Raw genomic sequence first — 18,094 nt, forward strand, 5'->3', positions numbered from 1 at the left:
CAATGGTAAAAACCTTGATTCTCCTCAAGTTCTCTTCTTACGTGAGCCCAGTGGAAGAGAAGGGATGCCTCAGTACTGGTGGGTTGTGATGAAAGTCTAGGCTTCCGACATGTTCTCCACTGACACCATGAAAAGGAACTCTTGTCACACAGCAGGAATGAAAATCCTGGCTCTCTATATAGCATTCTCTGACTCTGCTCCAGTGAGAGTGTTGGGGCATCTCATTACATCCTGTGAGAGTGGGAGTCTGGGATTCCCATTTGGACTCTGCTGTCACGGGGGTGGGGCTAAACGTTTTTCCGTGGTATTTGGCTTCAGTAGAGGGATTATCTTATTAAAATTTCCTGCCTTACTAGGCTACCCCTTTCCTGATCCTTTGGCTAAAAAGAACAGGCTTTTTTTCTCCAGCTTGATTGGTATACTTGACAAATGGAAATTGTACGTATTTAAGGTTTAGAACATGATGTTTTGATATGTGCATATGTGGTGAAATAACTACCCCAATCAAACTGTTTACACATCCATCACCTCACATAATTATGATTTTTTTTTTTGTGATGAGAACACTTAAGATCAACTCTCTTAGCAAATCTCAGGTATATAATACAGTATTATTAACTTGAGTCACAATGTTGTACATTAGATCTCCATAAATTATTCATCTTGCATAACTGAACCTTTAGACCCTTTGGCCAAGATCTCCACATTTCGCCTACCCTCGCAGCCACTGGCAACCACCATTCCAGTCTCTGATTTTATGAGTTCATCATTTTTAGATTTCATATATAAGTAAGAGCATGCAGTGCTTGTCTTTTCATGGGTGGCTTATCTCACTTAGCATAGTGTCCTCCACATCCATCCATATTGTCACAAATGCAGAATTTCTTTCCTTTTTAAGGCTGAATAATATCCCATTGTGTACATATACTACATTTGCTTTATCCATTCATCCATTGACACTCAGGTAGTTTCCAAATCTTGGCTATTGTGAATAATGCTGCAGTGAACTTGGAGGTGCAGACATCTCTTCAGGATACAGATTCATTTTCTTTGGATATATACTCAGAATGGGATTGCTGGGTCGCAGGGTAGTTCCCTGAGTGGGCAGGATTGTACCTAGACTATGGCACAGTGGAGCTGGAACTAAGCCACACGGCCACTTCTGGGTCCACAGTCAGGATGAGGTCAGTGGATCTGCCACCAGGGGCAAGGATGGGCATTGTTTGGTCCCTGGGCCAGCAGGACTGACTCTGGATAACAGTAGAGGGGGACTGGAGCCAGTTCACAGGGTCACTTCAGGATCTGCAGTAAAGTCCAAGATCAACGAGCTTAGTACCAGGAGCATGGACAGGTAAGGCTCCTCCTAGATCCCTTGGCAGGTAGGGTTCGTTGTAGGACTGCACCCAAGGGGGCTGGAGCTGAATCCATAGGGAGATGCAACTATTTTCAGCCTGCAACGGAACCACATGCAGAGTCTGCCACCCTATCACAAGCCTGCCTTCTCAAAGCTTCTCTCCTTAGTCTTGGGCTTCGCTGGGGTTTCACAACTTCCTACCTGGATCCCAAGGCTTCCACAAAGGCATTTTCGTCTATGGATGGCTGCCAGATCATTATTTTTGTAGGGAACGTAGGGAACCTCCTATTCCTCCATCCAGTTGACATAACTCAGAGGAATCCCAAAGGGCAGGCTTCCATGGGGTTTTTTTTGGTCCATGCCTGTTGGTATTTCTTGGTTGCTGTCCTCTTCATCTCCAATTCTGGGATATGTGAGGATTACTCACCATCGTATCATTCCTCAGGTCCCAAGGTTCCGACAAGTCTTCCTTCCTTTGTATACTTTTCAGAGTCCTCTTCTGTTTGTTTTACATGTGACCAGGGTTTTTAGTTATACTTAGTGGGAGGAATAATGACAAGTGCACCTACTCCATCTTCCAGAAGCCATTTATATTTATTTTAAAAGCTATTTTTTCCAGATAGAGAATCTTAGGTCAAAAATATTTATTTACTTTTACTATCTTTAGTTATTTTAGACATTGCTTCATTGTTTTCTCGCTTGTATTGTTTCTGAATAGAAAGCTGATGTCATCCTTTATTTTGTTCTCACATAATGTATCTTTTCTCTGGCTCTTTTTAAGACTTTCTATCTGTCACTGGTTTTTAAACATTGGATTTTTATGTGCCCTTGTAGTTTTCTTCATGTTTTTTAAGCTTAGGGTTTGTTACCTTTCTTGAATCAGTGAGTTTATAATTTCTATCAAATTTGGAAAATTTTTGGCCACTACTCCTTGCCCCCTCCCTCCTTTGGGACTCGAATTACATATCTGGGAAATTGAAGTTGTCCCACAGTTCATGGATGTTCTATTCATTATGTTTGCGAATTTTTTTGTATCTCCCTTTATTTATTCAATGTTGCTTCATGTATTTTCACTGCTTGTTATAGATGTGTATACAACTAGGATTTTTGTATCTTCTTAATGGGTTGATCATGTTATCATTGTGAAATGCCCCCTTTATATTTAGTAATACTCATTGTCTTGAAGTCTAGTTTCTTTGTTATCAAAACAGGCAAACCAGTTTTCTTATGTTCCATCATTTTTAGTTTTTAATTTTCATCTTGTCCATGACTTTAACTGCAAAATATGTTTTTCTTTTTCTAAAATTATTTTATTGAGGTCATATTGGCTGATAACATTGTGTAACTTCAGGTGTACATTATTATATTAGCAGTTTTTGTATAGACTGCATCATGTTCACCACCTATAGTCTAGTTTTTATCTGTCCCCATACATATGTGCCCCTTTACCCCTTTTGCCCTCCCTTCACTCCTTTCCCCTCTGGTAACTGTAACCAAACTCAGTGGGTCCATCTCTTGGTGAGTGCAGAGGCAAAAAGCACAACCAACTCTGAAGTAGGTGAAGAAAAGTTTTATTGCTTGCACAAGCAATAGAGAACACCAGGGACAGCCCCGAAAGCAGTGTCTCCCTGAGCTTAGTGCTGGTGGAAACTTTATACAGTAGAGTGCAGAGGATGTGCTACAACTGTGTAACAACTGGGCCAAAGCTGGCTGCCTGTCGATGGCCATTACATCTGAGTTCAAGGCCCTATTACGTAACAAGATCAAAGCACCATTACATAATGAGTTCAACACAACATGCCATTACATAACAAGTTCAAGGAACACATCATCACGTAACAGGTCTGTAGTAACTTTTGGACACTTAGAGCTGGAGCAATTTACAGGAGTCTTGCTGTAATCATGTTAAGTTTCACTGTAGGATGGCAACATCTAAAAATGGGGACATCAACCTCTGAAAAAGCACATTTAATTTTCTCCTTGTCTGGAAAAGATTTTACAGACAATGCTAGTTATGGGTCAGATTCTCAGTAACCCTTTTCTTGCCTGGTTTCTGATCACATAACCACTAATCTGTTTTCCTTATCCATGGGTTTATTTATCTTCCACAGATAAGTGAAATCATATGGGGTTTGCCTTTCTCTGTCTGGCTTATTTCACTTAGCATAATACCCTCAAGGTTTTTTCTAAATGGCATATGGTATTGTCTTGTCTTTTTATCCAGTATAAGAATTGCTGCATATGAATTGGAGTTTTTAGAATATATTTTTAGTGTAGTTATTATTATGCTTAGGTATAAGTTTCCTATTTTGCTTTTCTTTTTTCAGCTTTTCCCATCTATTTTTTGTTCTTTTGTCCTTCTGTTACTTAAGTTACTTGACTAGTTGTTTTAAGATTCCATTCTATGACCTCTACTGGCTTTTTAACTATTCTTTTTTTCTATCTTTCATTGTTTGCTTAAGGGACCAAAATTCAAGATTAACTTATCACAATCTACATTGAATTAATATTTTACTATATTATGTATGATGTAAAAGCTTTAAACAGCATGATTCAACTTAACCCATTCTTTTCTGTTACACTGCTGCTTTTTTTTTGTTTTCATCCTACATGTACTAGTAACACTAAAATGCAATATTTATATTTTTGCCTTAGTCAATAAATTTTTTAAAATATAAGAAAGTAAAATTGTATTTTATATTTTCTCATATTTCTCAATTTCCAGCACTTTTCATTCCTTCTTTAAGTTAAAAAATCTTTGTCATTTCTTTTTTAGCTAGAAGAGCTTCCTTTATTGATTCTTGTAGTGTAGAACTACAAGTGAAAATGTGTTTCAATTTCAATTTATTTGAAAATGTGTTTATTTGTCCTTTACTTTTCAGCATTTTCACTGGATGTAGAATTCAAGGTTAAAGCCCTCATTCTCACCTTTTGAGCACTTTAAGATATCATTGCATTGTCTTCTGACCCCCACTCTTTCTGACCAGGATTCACTGTCATTCATATCATTGTTCCTCTGAAAATAATGCATTTTTTATTATCTGAGTGCTTTTAAGATTTTAACTTGACCTTTGGTTTTCATCAGTTTGAGTATAATGTGCCTAGGTATGTTTAGAATACATAAGCTTGTACCTATTCTACTTTGGGTTGGTTGAGTTTTCTTGATCTATATGTTACAATTTTTTTAATCAGATTTGGGGAGAAATTGACACTATTCATTCAAATAAGTGTCTTTTCTATTCACTGTTTACTCTCCTTTTGGAAGTCTAATTACAAGCATGCTGCATCACTTGGCACATTCCAGACATTGAGTTCTTGTGTTCTTTTTTCAATATATCTTTCTTTGTGCTTTATTTTTAATACACTTCCTTGTCCTGAATTTTTCTACCTCTTCCTCTATTTTGTCAATCTTTTCCTATGGTTACTTTAACATATTTATCAATAAGATTGTGGTCAAGATGGTGTTGTAGGTGGACTCTGAACTCACCTCTTCCCATGAAGACAACTAGGTTACAACTGTTCTCAGAAAAATTACCCCAAAAAGAGAACTGAAAACTGGACAAAAAGTACCCCCACAAAAATGGACAGTCCTAACTGAAGCAGAAGAGGCATAAATTCTCTCTGGAGAGAAAAAAAGCCACTTTCATGAGCCAAGGAGCTTCACAGCTGAACAGGAGCCACCCTAAGGTATTCAGCCTTCCCTGAAGAAGTGGGGACCTGAACAGGGGTGGATTATCACTATAAGCATCCTTCAGACTCAGCACAACTGAGACAAGTCTCATAATACCTGACTTTTCTGGCTATTAACTATAAGGGGGAATACCCCCAGAAAAGATATCAGATGTAAGCCAAAAAGCTGGCTCTTAAAAGGCCCACACAGACATTCACCCATCTCAGAGAGCATCATAAAATCAGTAGAAAGGAAGGTGTACAGTACTTTGGTGAAAAAAGATTCAGCAGGTAGGCTCTGGGTGCATCTCTGTGAGAGGTGAGACCTCTCCAGAGACTGAGACATTAATGGCAGCCACTGTTGTGACCTAGTACAGGTGTATGACACAGGCGCTGGCAGATGCCATTGGAGTTATCCCCCTGGCCTGATAGCCCAAGGGTCTGCCACACCAACTAGAGCACAGATTTAATCCAGCTCAGCCAGGAGAGGCATCCCTAGGGACTGGCCCCACCAAACAGTAAGCCCTCAAGCTATTTATCAGCCTGCATAGACTGGGTGCCTCAATCCTCTACAGGAAGATGAGTGTGTCACTTCTGCAGGAAGGACCTATGTGAGAAGCAGGTGAACTGTGGGGGGTGTTAGTGGAGAGTGTGGGGGCCTCTGCAGTGGGGCAACTGGGTATGCTCCAATGGGTCAGGATGTGTGCATGGACCAGGACTGTGTTGATGGTGTATGTGGACCTGTGGGGTGGGGCTTATCAGTGGCAGAAGACCTATGCTTCACCAACATTCACAAAGGGTATTGGCCCTGCCTTCCAAAACCAGAAACAATTGTATGCTCCTATGCCTGGGGCCAGTCCCACTCAGATGCAATCCTGAGAGAGCTGACAACAGCCTTTCAGGCCTGAGGCCTACAGCAATTGTAAGCCCCTGAGCCTAGCAACTAGCCACACTGGGTGCCTACTCACAACAGAAAAACTGCCACAAGAGGGTACTACTAGACTTTGGAGCCAATGGTGCTAGGCTCCCCAAACCTGATTTACAAACAGCGGGCCAGTGAGAGAAAACCTAGACTCCCTGGGTACATGCAGTAAGAGCAGCCCTGCCACAGAAGAACATGTGTAGCCCACACAGGGGTCATTCCTAGAACAGTTGGGTAGGTGATGATAGAGAAGCATACTCCTGGTCCTCAAAGGGCGTCTCTTACCTAAGACTGCTTCTTGAAGATAAGGGGACATAGCTGTCTCACCTAATACATAGATATAAGCATAGAGAAAGAAGCATAATGAGGAGACAGAGGAATATGTCTCAAGCAATGGAACAGGATAAAATCCCAGAAAAAGAACTAAATGAAATAGAAATAAGCAATCTACCTGACAAAGAGTTGAAACAAAAACTCATAAGAATGCTCACTGATCTTGGGAGAAATCTGGATGAACACAGTAAGAATGTAAAAATAGGATTGGAAAATATAAAAAAGAATGGATTAGAAATGAAGAATACAATATTGGAAAGGAAAAATTCACTATAGGTACTCAATAGCAGAGTAGATGATACAGAAAAATGCATCAGTGAGCTGGACTGAGGACTAGAAGAAATCACCCAAGCTGAACAGATAAAAGAAAAAAGAATTTACAAAGAATGAGAACAGTCTAAAGGAAGTCTGGGACAATATCAAGCATGCTAATATTTGTATTATAGGTGTCCCAGAAGGAGAAGAGCAAGACAAAGGGACAGAGAATCTATTTGAAGAAATAATAGCTGAAAACTTTCCTAACTTAAGGAAGGAAATAAGCATTCAAATATAGGAAGCATAGAGAGCACCAAACATGATAAGCCCAAAGGAGCCCACACCAAGACACATTATAATTAAAATGTCCAAAATTAAAGATAAAGAGAGAATCTTAAAAGCAGTAAGAAAGGCAACAAGTAACATACAAAGGAAAGACCATAATGCGATCAGCTCACTTCTCAGCCAAAACCATACAGGCGAGAAGAGAATGGCATCACATATTTAAATTGATAAATGGAAAAAAAAACCCTACAGCCAAGAATACTGTATCCATCAAGGTTGTCATTCAGAATAGAAGAAGAGATAAAGAGCTTCCCAAACAAGCAAAAATTAAAGGAGTTTATCACCAAGAAACCAATTCTACAAGAAACACTGAAGAGACTTATTTAAGTAGGAAAGAGAAGACCACAAATAGGAATAAGAAAATTATCCAAAAAAAAAAAAAAAAAGGCAATAAAATCACTGGTAAAGGTAAGAAAACAGTAAAGGTAGCAGGTCAACCACCTATGAAGATAATATGAAGGTTAAAAGACAAAAGAACTAAAATTACCTATTTCAATGATAAGAGGGTAGTGGATAGACACACACACAAAATAAGAGATTAGATATGATTTCAAAAGCATAAAATGTTGGAGGAGGGGAGTAAAAAAGTAGAGCCTTTAGAAAGAGGTCAAACTAAAGAGACTATCAACTCAATATAAATACCTATGTACATATAACATTATATATGAACCTCATGGTAATCACAAAGCAGAAACTTATAATAAATCAGCAAATAAGTAAGAGAAAGGAAATCAAACATGCTACTAAAGAAAACAACCAAACCACAAGGGAAGAGAGTAAGAGAAGAAGAAAGGAACAGAGAACTACTAAAACACCCAGAAAAAAGTAACAAAATGGCATTAAATACATATTTATCACTAGCTTCTTTAAATGTCAATGGACTAAAGGATCCAATCAAAAGGCACAGGGTGGGCAATTGGATGAAAAAGCAAGACCCATATATATGCTACATACAAGAGACACACTTTAGACCTAAAGACACTCACAAACTGAAAGTGAAAGGATGGAAAATGATACGCCATGCAAATGGCAAAGAAAAGAAAGCTGGGGTAGCAATACTTATATCAGACAAAATAGACTTTAAAACAAAAACCGAAACAAGAGACAAAGAAGGGTGCTACATAATGATAAAGGGAACAATCCAAGAAGAGGATATAACACTTAAATGCTTATGCACCCAACGTAGGAGTACCTACATATATAAAGGGATTATTAACAGAAATAAAAGGAGAAGTATACAGTAACACAATAACAGTAGGAGGATTTAACACTCCACTTACACCAATGGATAGATCATCCAAACAGAAGATCAATAAGGAAACATTGGCCTTAAATGATACATTAGACCAGATAGACTTGGTAGATATATATAGAACATTCCATCACAAAACCACAGAATACTCATTCTTTTCCAATGCTCATGGAACATTCTCCATGACTGGTCATATATTAGGCCAAAAAACAAGTCTCAATAAATTTAAGAAGATTGAATTAATACCAAGCATCTTTTCTGACCATAAAGATATGAAACTAGAAGTCAGCTACAGGAAGAAAATCAGAAAAGCCACAAAAACGTGGAGATTAAACAAAATGCTACTGACCAACAATTGGGTCAATGAAGAAATTAAAGGAGAAATCAAAAAATACCTGGAGACAAATGAAAATGAAAAGAAAACATGACAAAATCTATGGGATACAGCAAAAGAGGTTCCAAGAGGGAAGTTTATAGCAATTCAGGCTTACCTCAACAAACAAGACAAATCCCAAGTAAATAATCTAACAGTGCACCTAAAGGAACTGGAAAAATAAGAATAAACCAAGCCCAGAATCAGCAGAAGGAAGGAAATATAAAAATCAGAGCAGAAATAAACAAAATAGAGACTAAAAGATCTACAGAAAAATCAATCAAATGAAGAGCTGATTCTTTGAAAAGATAACCAAAATTGAAAAACCTTCAGCTAGACTCACCAAGAAAAAGAGAGAGAAGGCTCAAATAAATAAAATCAGAAATGAAAGAGGAGAAATTACCATGGACACCTCAGAAACAAAGATTATAAGAGAAAGACTATAATTGAAAAGCTATATATTTATTATAAATGAAAGGCTATATGCCAAAAAATTGGATAATCTAGAAGAAATGGATAAATTCTTAGAATCATGTGATCTTCCAAAATTGGATCAAGAAGAAGTAGAGAATTTGAATAGACCAACCACCAGTAAGGAGATTGAAACAGTAATTAAAAACCTCCCAAAAAATAAAAGTCCAGGATCAGACAGCTTCCTTGATGAATTCTACAAAACATTCAAAGAACACTTAATACCTATCCTTCTCAAATTCTTCCAAAAAATTGAAGAGGAGGAGAAGCTTCCTAACTTATTCTTCGAAGCCAACATTATTCCGATACCAAAACCAGACAAGGGCAGCACAAATAAATAAAATTACAGGCCAATACCACTGATGAACATCGATGCAAAAATCCTCAACAAGATATTAGTGAATAGCAAATACAACAATACATTAAAAAGAGCATAAACCATGATCAAGTGAGATTTATTCCAGGTATGCAGAGATGGTTCAACATCTGCAAATCAATCAGCATGATACACATTAACAAAAATGAAGAGTAAAAATCACATGATCATCTCAATAGATGCAGAGAAAGCATTTGACAAGATACAGCATCCATTTATGATAAAAACTCTAAATAAAATGGGTTTAGAAGGAAAACACCTCAACACAGTAAAGGGCATATATGACAAACCCACAGCTAATATAATTCTCAATGGAGAAAAACAGAAAGTTATCCCAGTGAGAACAGGAATCAGACAGAATGCCCACTTTCATCACTCTTATTTAATATAGTATTGAAAGTGCTAGCCAGAGCAATCAGGCAAGAAAAAGAAATAAAGGAACATAAATTGGAAAAGAAGAAGTGAAACTGTCACTATTTGCAGATAACATGATTTTATACCTAGAAAACCCTAAAAACTCCACTAATAAACTTTTAGAAATAAAAAATGAATACAGTCAAGTTGCAGGATACAAAGCCACACAAAAACCAGATGCATTTCTATACACTAAAAATGAAGTAGCAGAAAGAGAAATTAAGAATACAATCTCATTTACAATGACAACAAAAAGAATAAAATACCTAGGAATAAATTTAACCAAAGAGTGAAAGACTTGTACACTGAAAACTATAAAACATCATTGAGGGAAATAAAAAATGACACAAAGAAATGGAAAGATATTCTGTGCTGTTGGATTGGAACAATTAACATATTTAAAATGTCCATACTCCCTAAAGCAATCTATATATTCAATGCAATCTCTATCAACGTTCCAACAACACTTTTCACAGAAACAGAACAAAGAATACTAAAATTTATATGGAACAACAAAAGACCCTGAAAAGCCAAAGGAATCCTTGGAAAAAGAACAATGCTGGAGCTATCACACTCCTTGATTTCAAATATACTACAAAGCTATAGTAACAAAAACAGCGTGGTACTGGCACAAAAACAGACACGTAGATCAATGGAACAGAATCGAGAGCCTAGAAATAAATCCACACATCTATGGAGAGCTAATTTTCGACAAGGAAGCCAAGAACACGCAATGGAGAAAGGAGAGTTTCTTCAATAATTGGTGTTGGGAAAACTGAACAGCCACATGTAAAAGCATGAAAGTAGACCTTTATCTTACACCATGCACAAAAATCAACTCAAAATGGATTAAAGACTTGAATGTAAGATCTGAAACCATGAAACTTCTAGAAGAAAACATAGGCAGTACTCTCTCTTCAACATTGGTGTTAGCAGCATTTTTTCAAATACCATGTCTGACTGGGCAAGGGAAAGAATAGAAAACTAAACAAATGGGACTACATCAAACTAAAAAGCTTCTGTACAGCAAAGGAAACCATCAACAAAATGAAAAGAAATCCTAACAATTGGGAGAAGATATTTGCAAACCATATATCAGATAAGGGGTTAATATCCAAAATATACAAAGAACTCATACATCTCAGCAACAAAAAAACTAACAACCCAATTGAAAAATAGGCAAAAGATCTGAACAGAGATTTCTCCAAAGAAGATTGCCAACAGACATGCCAACAGACACATGAAAACATGTTCAATATCATTAATTATCAGGGAAATGCAAATAAAAACTACAATGACATCTCACCTCACTGTTGTCAGAATGGCTATAATTCACAAGACAGGAAACAAGTGTTGAAGAGGATGTGGAGAGAAGGGAACCCTAGTACATGTCTGGTGGGAGTGTAAAACTGGTGCAGCCACTATGGAAAACAGTATGGAGTTTCCCGAGAAAATTAAGAATAGATCTACCATATGATCCATCTATTGCACCATTGGGTATTTATCCAAAGAACTTGTAAACAAAAATGCATAAAGATACATGCACCCTTCTCCTCATTGCAGCCTTATTCACAATAGCCAAGACTTGGAAGCAATCTAGATGCCTATCAAGTGATGGGATGAAAGGAGAAAGAAACGTGGTGTATGTACCCAATGGACTACTACTCAGCCAAGAAATGATGAAATCTGGCTCTCAGAATGTAGCGAAGAAAGAAAGGTTTTTTTCCCCAGGAAACATGAGAGGAAAGAATAAGCATTTATGTAGTACTAGGAAAAAAGATCTGGCACAGACTGAGTGCTCAATGGATGTTTTTCAATGACAGATGTTGCAGTTAGTTTATATTTATGTCTGATATTTATAAAAATGGATGAAGACTTGAAGAAGATAGTGTAATAAAGTGGTTAAGAGCTTTGCCCTTCAAGTCAAAAGATCAGATTTAAATTTCTTGTCACCCTTTTGTTAGCTGCCTGACTATATGCAAACTGCTTATTCTCCCTAAAACTCACTTCCATAATCTATAAAATAGGCACAAAGTAATTTATACCTCATAGCATTGTTGTGAGGATTAAATAAGATTCTTCTTGTAAAGTACTCTTCAAATATCATTATTCCCATATATTAATGATGTAAAAAGCTTAGGATATTTACTGAAACTGAGTAAACAGTCAAATAAACATATGTTGGCATAATAATGTTACTATTATTAATATTAGCATTAATATTCCTAATATGGCTGTTGTTATTAAAGTATTATTATTACATGTATTATGTTTGTTTTCCTCAAAATCTAAAAGCACAATTCAATAATTCATCTCTAGATGACATATTCTACCTGAATTCAAATCCAGTCTCTCTCAGTTTCTAATAGCAATCAAATTGAAGTTTTGTTAACAATTTCAGATAACATATATATTATCTGAGTTGTTGGTTTTGATGAACAATCCTGCTATGGTGCAAAAGTCCCCACATTGTATGATATTCTTTCGTTCATTTTTAAAGTTTCCTGAAATTTTGCCAATCTGGCACTCATTTAGGCTAACCTCTGATTTTTCTTTTTAGGTGCTAGTGACTCTGACAGTGCTATGGCACAGTCTGTAATCCAGTCTTTTTTGTATATACCTTACTCAGATAACAAATGAGGGTAAATTTTTATAAAGGGGAAAGGATAAGAACTCCATGAAAGTATTTAAATAGTCAATAAATTATCTTATTTAGGATGAAGATGATAAGATTCCAGGAAAGGATCTAGAAGTTATTAAAGATACCTTCACATACCTCAACACATATCCTAAATTTTTGCAACATTCTATAGGGTAATTTAATATTATAGACTAGTTTCAGATCTAACTCAGTCAATAGACAATTCAGCTTTCCCTAACTTATGTGCATGGAATAACCAAAGTAAGTAGGCATGTAAAAAAAAACAAAGAAGAAGAAAGAAAGAAAGAAAGAAAAGGAAAAGAAACCAATTTTTTGGAAAAGATAGAAACTATATCAATTATCTCCCTTCAGACTGATATCCCATCCTAATTCAAAGATGAAATATGGTCACGTAAGGGCATTTTTCTCTGAATGAAGGTAGATATCATCGAATGGGTTATTGAGCAACCCATTTGGACCTATTTTTTTGTTTCTTGGACTGTTCCTTGGAGGGAAGGCTTTGAGGTCCAGTTAGGCACCAAAACATCCTCTGGATAAAGTGCTGATCTGCCCTAGCTCATAGAAGTCCCACTCTAATTGGAATTTACATCAGTTAGGTTTCAGTGAAGGAAACGGAAACAATTCTACAAGTTTTAAGCAAGGAGAATTACAGGGAATTAAGTGCTTTTAAAATCACCAGATGTGTTTAGGAAATATATTCTAGACTGGGGTTCCAAGATTCACTCCCAGGACTGTAGATCTGGCCCACCAGGGAGCACAGAATAAAGGTGGAAAGAGCTCATCTACAGTAACCACCACAGTATCCAACATTCTTGGCGCGCACTTCTTCTAATTCCTGAAAATCAGACAAGGCTGGTTCTTCGTCCACTGCTCTTTCCTCTATTAAAAGTGAATAGCTTTTATTGGCCTCATCATTCTGTCTAAGTTAATAAGACAAGATTTGAGAGTCCTAGAATGTTTGTAAATTTTTCTTTAGACAGATCATTCTGGTCAGTGCAAAATTATTTCTTATTTATTATATATTTTAAACCAGGATTTCTTTAGCATATGAACCCATAAGAGTATCATAGAATAGCTTCCTGTTTTCAAAGAGAAAGAAAAATCATAATTTACTACAAATAAAAATCACTAATACATAGTTTGACATGACTTTATATTCTGAATTCTAACCGAGATGAGACAACTATGAGTAGAACTTTTAAATATGTCCTTTAGATTTTATTGAATCTCTGTTAAGCCAATACTAGTCACAATTCACTTCATGCTCCAGAATGTGAAAAATCTTTCAGTAGAACTGCACCTAGAAAGATGCAAGCTTTTGTCAGGTTGTAGTATTGTTTTGACGAGCTTCAAGTTCAACATTTATTGGGGTGATGAAGGGTAGAATAGACAGAGGATATTGGATACTTGAACTTACAGAATTGATGTAAATGAGAAGAGAATTTTTATCTACTTGAGGATGAGCAAGATTCAAATGATTTTGCTAATCTCCATTGATCACCTTAGTGCAAATTATACACGATCCATTCTTTTGAAAATTCTGTGAAATCCCTTTTGCAGATGATGAAACTGAAACTCAGAGAATTTAACAAACATACTCAAGTTCGTGTAACTAATATATGCCACAACTACTGTGGGACTCAACATCCAGTATTTATTGAAAATAGGGCTTGTTTTGTTACTAGTACTGATTACCTATATATATATATATATATATATATATATATATATATATATATTTAAATTTATACCTTCATTACTTTGTCAAGATACCCTAGGTCTCACTGAGTCATTACCTAGTTTCAGAGAATTTCCCAAAGTTTGAATGCAGTAGCACATTATCCTTCACCCTGTACTCAAGAGATAGCTCTACCTTTTGGGTAAAGAGCTATGGCTGCCATTCTCTGACAAATCTCAAACAACTCACCCCCTGTAGCCTCAAAGGACTAATTGCATTGTTTATTTTTAGTAAAGTTGTAGGGAAGCTGTTCCCCTTTGGGATTTCAAAGCAGGTTCAAAACAAGTTAAAGCAAATTTTAATTGATTGGGTGTGGGAAGAAGTAATCATGCAAAGTTATAGGAACTTCTTTTTCAGCACTGCAAGGGGGTTTTGCTTGGTATTACTTGAAACCAAAAGACCTATTGATGCAAGAAGGCTTCTGTGTGCTCCATTGACCATAAACAGGAGCCAGATTGGTCCTCTGAGTGCACTTTCTTCAAACTTGGCAGGGGAAGAAGCTGAATAAATGCAGTATTGGAACAGGTACAAGAGCCAACTTATATCAGTCTCCTATCTCAGAAAACTTTGTATATTCAAAATTTATTCTTACTCCTGACTTAGAACTAGACTTGGAATTAATTTTTGTTTATACATGTTTTAAGGCATATAGATTTGGAGTACTGAAAAATACAGTACATTTCACTGTAGACACTAATGCAACTTCTGTTTTTCTGAGGGAGGATAGGACTGGAGGGTTATCGTTCCTCCTGTTTAATTCCATATACATAGATCAACACTTGAGCCAATACAATGCAGTACTGCACTATAGGAAGCTCTGATTTTCATGTTTTGCATAGCCAGATAATGAAACTAACTTCCTCCTTTATTAAGGCCTGAAATATTAAGCCCTCAGCTTTTGGGAAACTTTATCCTTACACTTCTCACTGACGTTTCATATAAAGATCAAGTTTTGTGTGTAGAGGAGTATTGCTAACCTCTTGTATTTGGGAGACACAAGACAAAGTACTCTGCCCAAAATAGCACAATTTCAGGGCAATGTTCATTCCACAATTATTGTGCTAGCCATTATATCTTAAAGCCTTTAAGAACTAATTATTTCTAATAAGAAGAAAATAACTCAAAAATATTCACTTCTCTTAAAAAGTTAACATTAATAAGATTATGTGACAACTAAAAAAGTAAGAATACCATATAATAGGTGTATTATGGCACTGCTAGCAGAGATGGGAAGGATCCAAAGATAAAGTTTAAATTTCTTCTCTCTCCAGAGTTAAGTCAGCTTATACTCCTATGAACCTTTAAGTCCATTAGGTTTAAATCATTCTTTCACTCAACAAATAGTATGCTCTGGTCTTTCTATCTTTAACGAGAAATATGCTTTTATAATAACTATGAGTGTGTTTTAAAGAGTAGTTTGATAATCAAGACTGAATGATATTATTAATCTTTAATCTTTATAATCTCATTTTCCTATTAAAAAACTCAAAAGTTTTTGTACTTTAGGTCACTTTAAACTTAAAAGACTCATATTCCTTCTTGATCTGGAAAAAATTATTCTTAAATACTCAGTTAAATGTTCATAACTTTATGAAATGTTCCATGATGCCCCAAAACAAAACTTGTACCTTTCTCTTCTCTGACCCCATAAGACTTTGATTTTACTTTTATCACGGCCTTAAGTGAATTCCAGCGGAATTTATGAATTGCATATATCTAACCCCTACTACACTATGTGCTCTTCATCATCTTATTCAACACTGTATCTCCAGCACCTGGTAGAATACTCGGCACAAAGTGTTCATGATTATATCTAATGTCTCCTGTATGGGGGTACTTAGCCCGCATCTGAAAAGAATAATCTCTCCATATCCGTGCTTATATTGGAGGATGAGAGAGCCATAGGAATGTTGTGAGCATTCAGAAGCCTAGATTTATTGCTGCCCTGGGTCATCTGTAAAGTTAGCTCTACCACCACCTTAGATGTTTTCAGTTTTTAGTTTAGTTTAGTTTCTGAAAATGTTTTTAGTTTAGAAAACTAAGCCTCCCATTTCTAGGCTCTTCTATATCCTACCTACAACTTACCCCTATCTTACACCTCTGACATTTTCCATAATCACATTCAAACCTGTCTAACACTCTTCTTACTTTCTAAATCCAGTATTTCTCAAACTTTAATGTTATTAAGAATAACCCAAAGAAATTGTTAAAAATCTTTGTTCCTGGGCCATAATCCCAGAGAATGATTGCAGTTTTACAGGTAGAGTCTAGAAATCAGCATTTTAAAGAAACAAACTAGATGATTATGTTGCAGGTTTTCCATGCTCTTTGGAAATAATTAAATAAGCCTGGATTTACCCTTGATTAATAAGGAGTAAAATTTATTCAAACCTCGAGATGCTAGTAGTATATCTAAAGAGTGGAAAAGAGAAACAAACCAAGCAAATATGTTCCCAGTAGGCTAAGAAGGCTTTGGCCCAGGGAAGCATGAGAGAAGCACTGAATGAGAGGTTAACAGGGCTTGGAGGACTAAACATACACATGGACATACATCAGTTGGCCCAGGAGAAATTTCCAAGACCAAATGACCCGTGTGGATGAAGGGATTGTGAAAGGATCTGATAATTACAAGTTTATGATATGTCTTGGCAGGACAGTCCCATCTTCCAGAAAGGAAATAGATTCCATCCAGATTTAGGATAATACCCCAAATGTATAATGCCATGAGGGAGTTCTTATTGGGATTGATAAAATAGGAAAGCACTTGTGTATAAAAAGTACTATATCACTTTCTACATGATGTAGATCCAGCACAGCCTGTGATAGAACTTGAAGGACAGGGAGGACAAGTTTCTATGATGTATTCAGGGAAGGGAGGCCATCTTTTGGGTATGGGGAGTGGTGACTGGGGTCAGAACACCTACCTTCCATTGCTCTGGAGGAAGGGTTGAAAGCCTGTTGGATAAGGCCTAGTCTAGCACACATCTTGAGGGATATTTTCACTTTTTCAGGATCAAAGTTTTAAATTACAATAATTAATTTCCACATGCAGAATTCCTATCATTAGCCAGCAAATGAAGCAAGGCAACAATTAGAAGTTGATATCAAATCAAATTTATAGTCACAAACTCTTTCTCATTTAAGACATGGCTTAGCAGTTAAAAGTGCAGTCTCTGAAGTCGGACTTTCTAAATTCTAATCCCTAATTCTACCACTCACCTGACATGGGTCTTTAATCTCTCTAACTCTAATTCCTTTGCCTCTAGGATGAGGGTAGTGTTACCTTGTATAGTTGCTAAGAAATTTAACAAGAAATGAGTAGAAAGTTCCTGACACATAGTAACTACACAATAAGTGCAAGCTGTTATTATTATGAGACATTATTAGATTGTTGCATTCCAAATCATTGTCCTTTTTCCCCCTGTCAGGTTCAAGTTTCAAGTTCAAATAGCCATGTTTACTAGTGCTTTGGTTTGACATCAAGGTCTGACAAGTTTACATGTGTGTCTTAGCTCTACCTCTGAGGTCTCTTAAACCTGCTGTGTTCCAATTTGCTTAATTGTAAGGAGAATAATAATAATACTAGCTATTTGATTATGTAAATTAAGTCATTGTGTAGATTGAATAAAAATGTGTGTATGTGTGTGTGTCCCTCATAGCTCTAATTCCCTTCTTGATTCTCACCTTGCCAAGCAGTGTTTTTAGTGCAAAGTGGATGGGAACAAGAAACCATTTCCAACAATAACACTAACAATTTCTCACTGCGTGACTTTAAGCAAGACTTCCTAGACATTGATTAGGTCAACCAACAAGATTATTTTGAACATCAAAATGATAAAATTTTAACCATATGTACGCTGGGATTATATTGTTGTTATCTGAGGTAAAAAGAGCCAGCCAGCCAACTGATGAAGTTATTCAGGAACTTAT

General features: G+C 36.4%; 1 pseudogene; it reads right to left on the bottom strand.

The window, feature by feature from the left end:
* LOC139084051 (olfactory receptor 10G9-like) overlaps positions 1-1,583 on the bottom strand; it is a 39,997-nt pseudogene extending 38,414 nt beyond the window's left edge.
* Positions 1,584-18,094: the final 16,511 nt, after the last annotated feature.

Source organism: Equus przewalskii, chromosome 6 (assembly GCF_037783145.1).
Source record: "Equus przewalskii isolate Varuska chromosome 6, EquPr2, whole genome shotgun sequence".
Taxonomy (NCBI): Eukaryota; Metazoa; Chordata; class Mammalia; order Perissodactyla; family Equidae; genus Equus; species Equus przewalskii.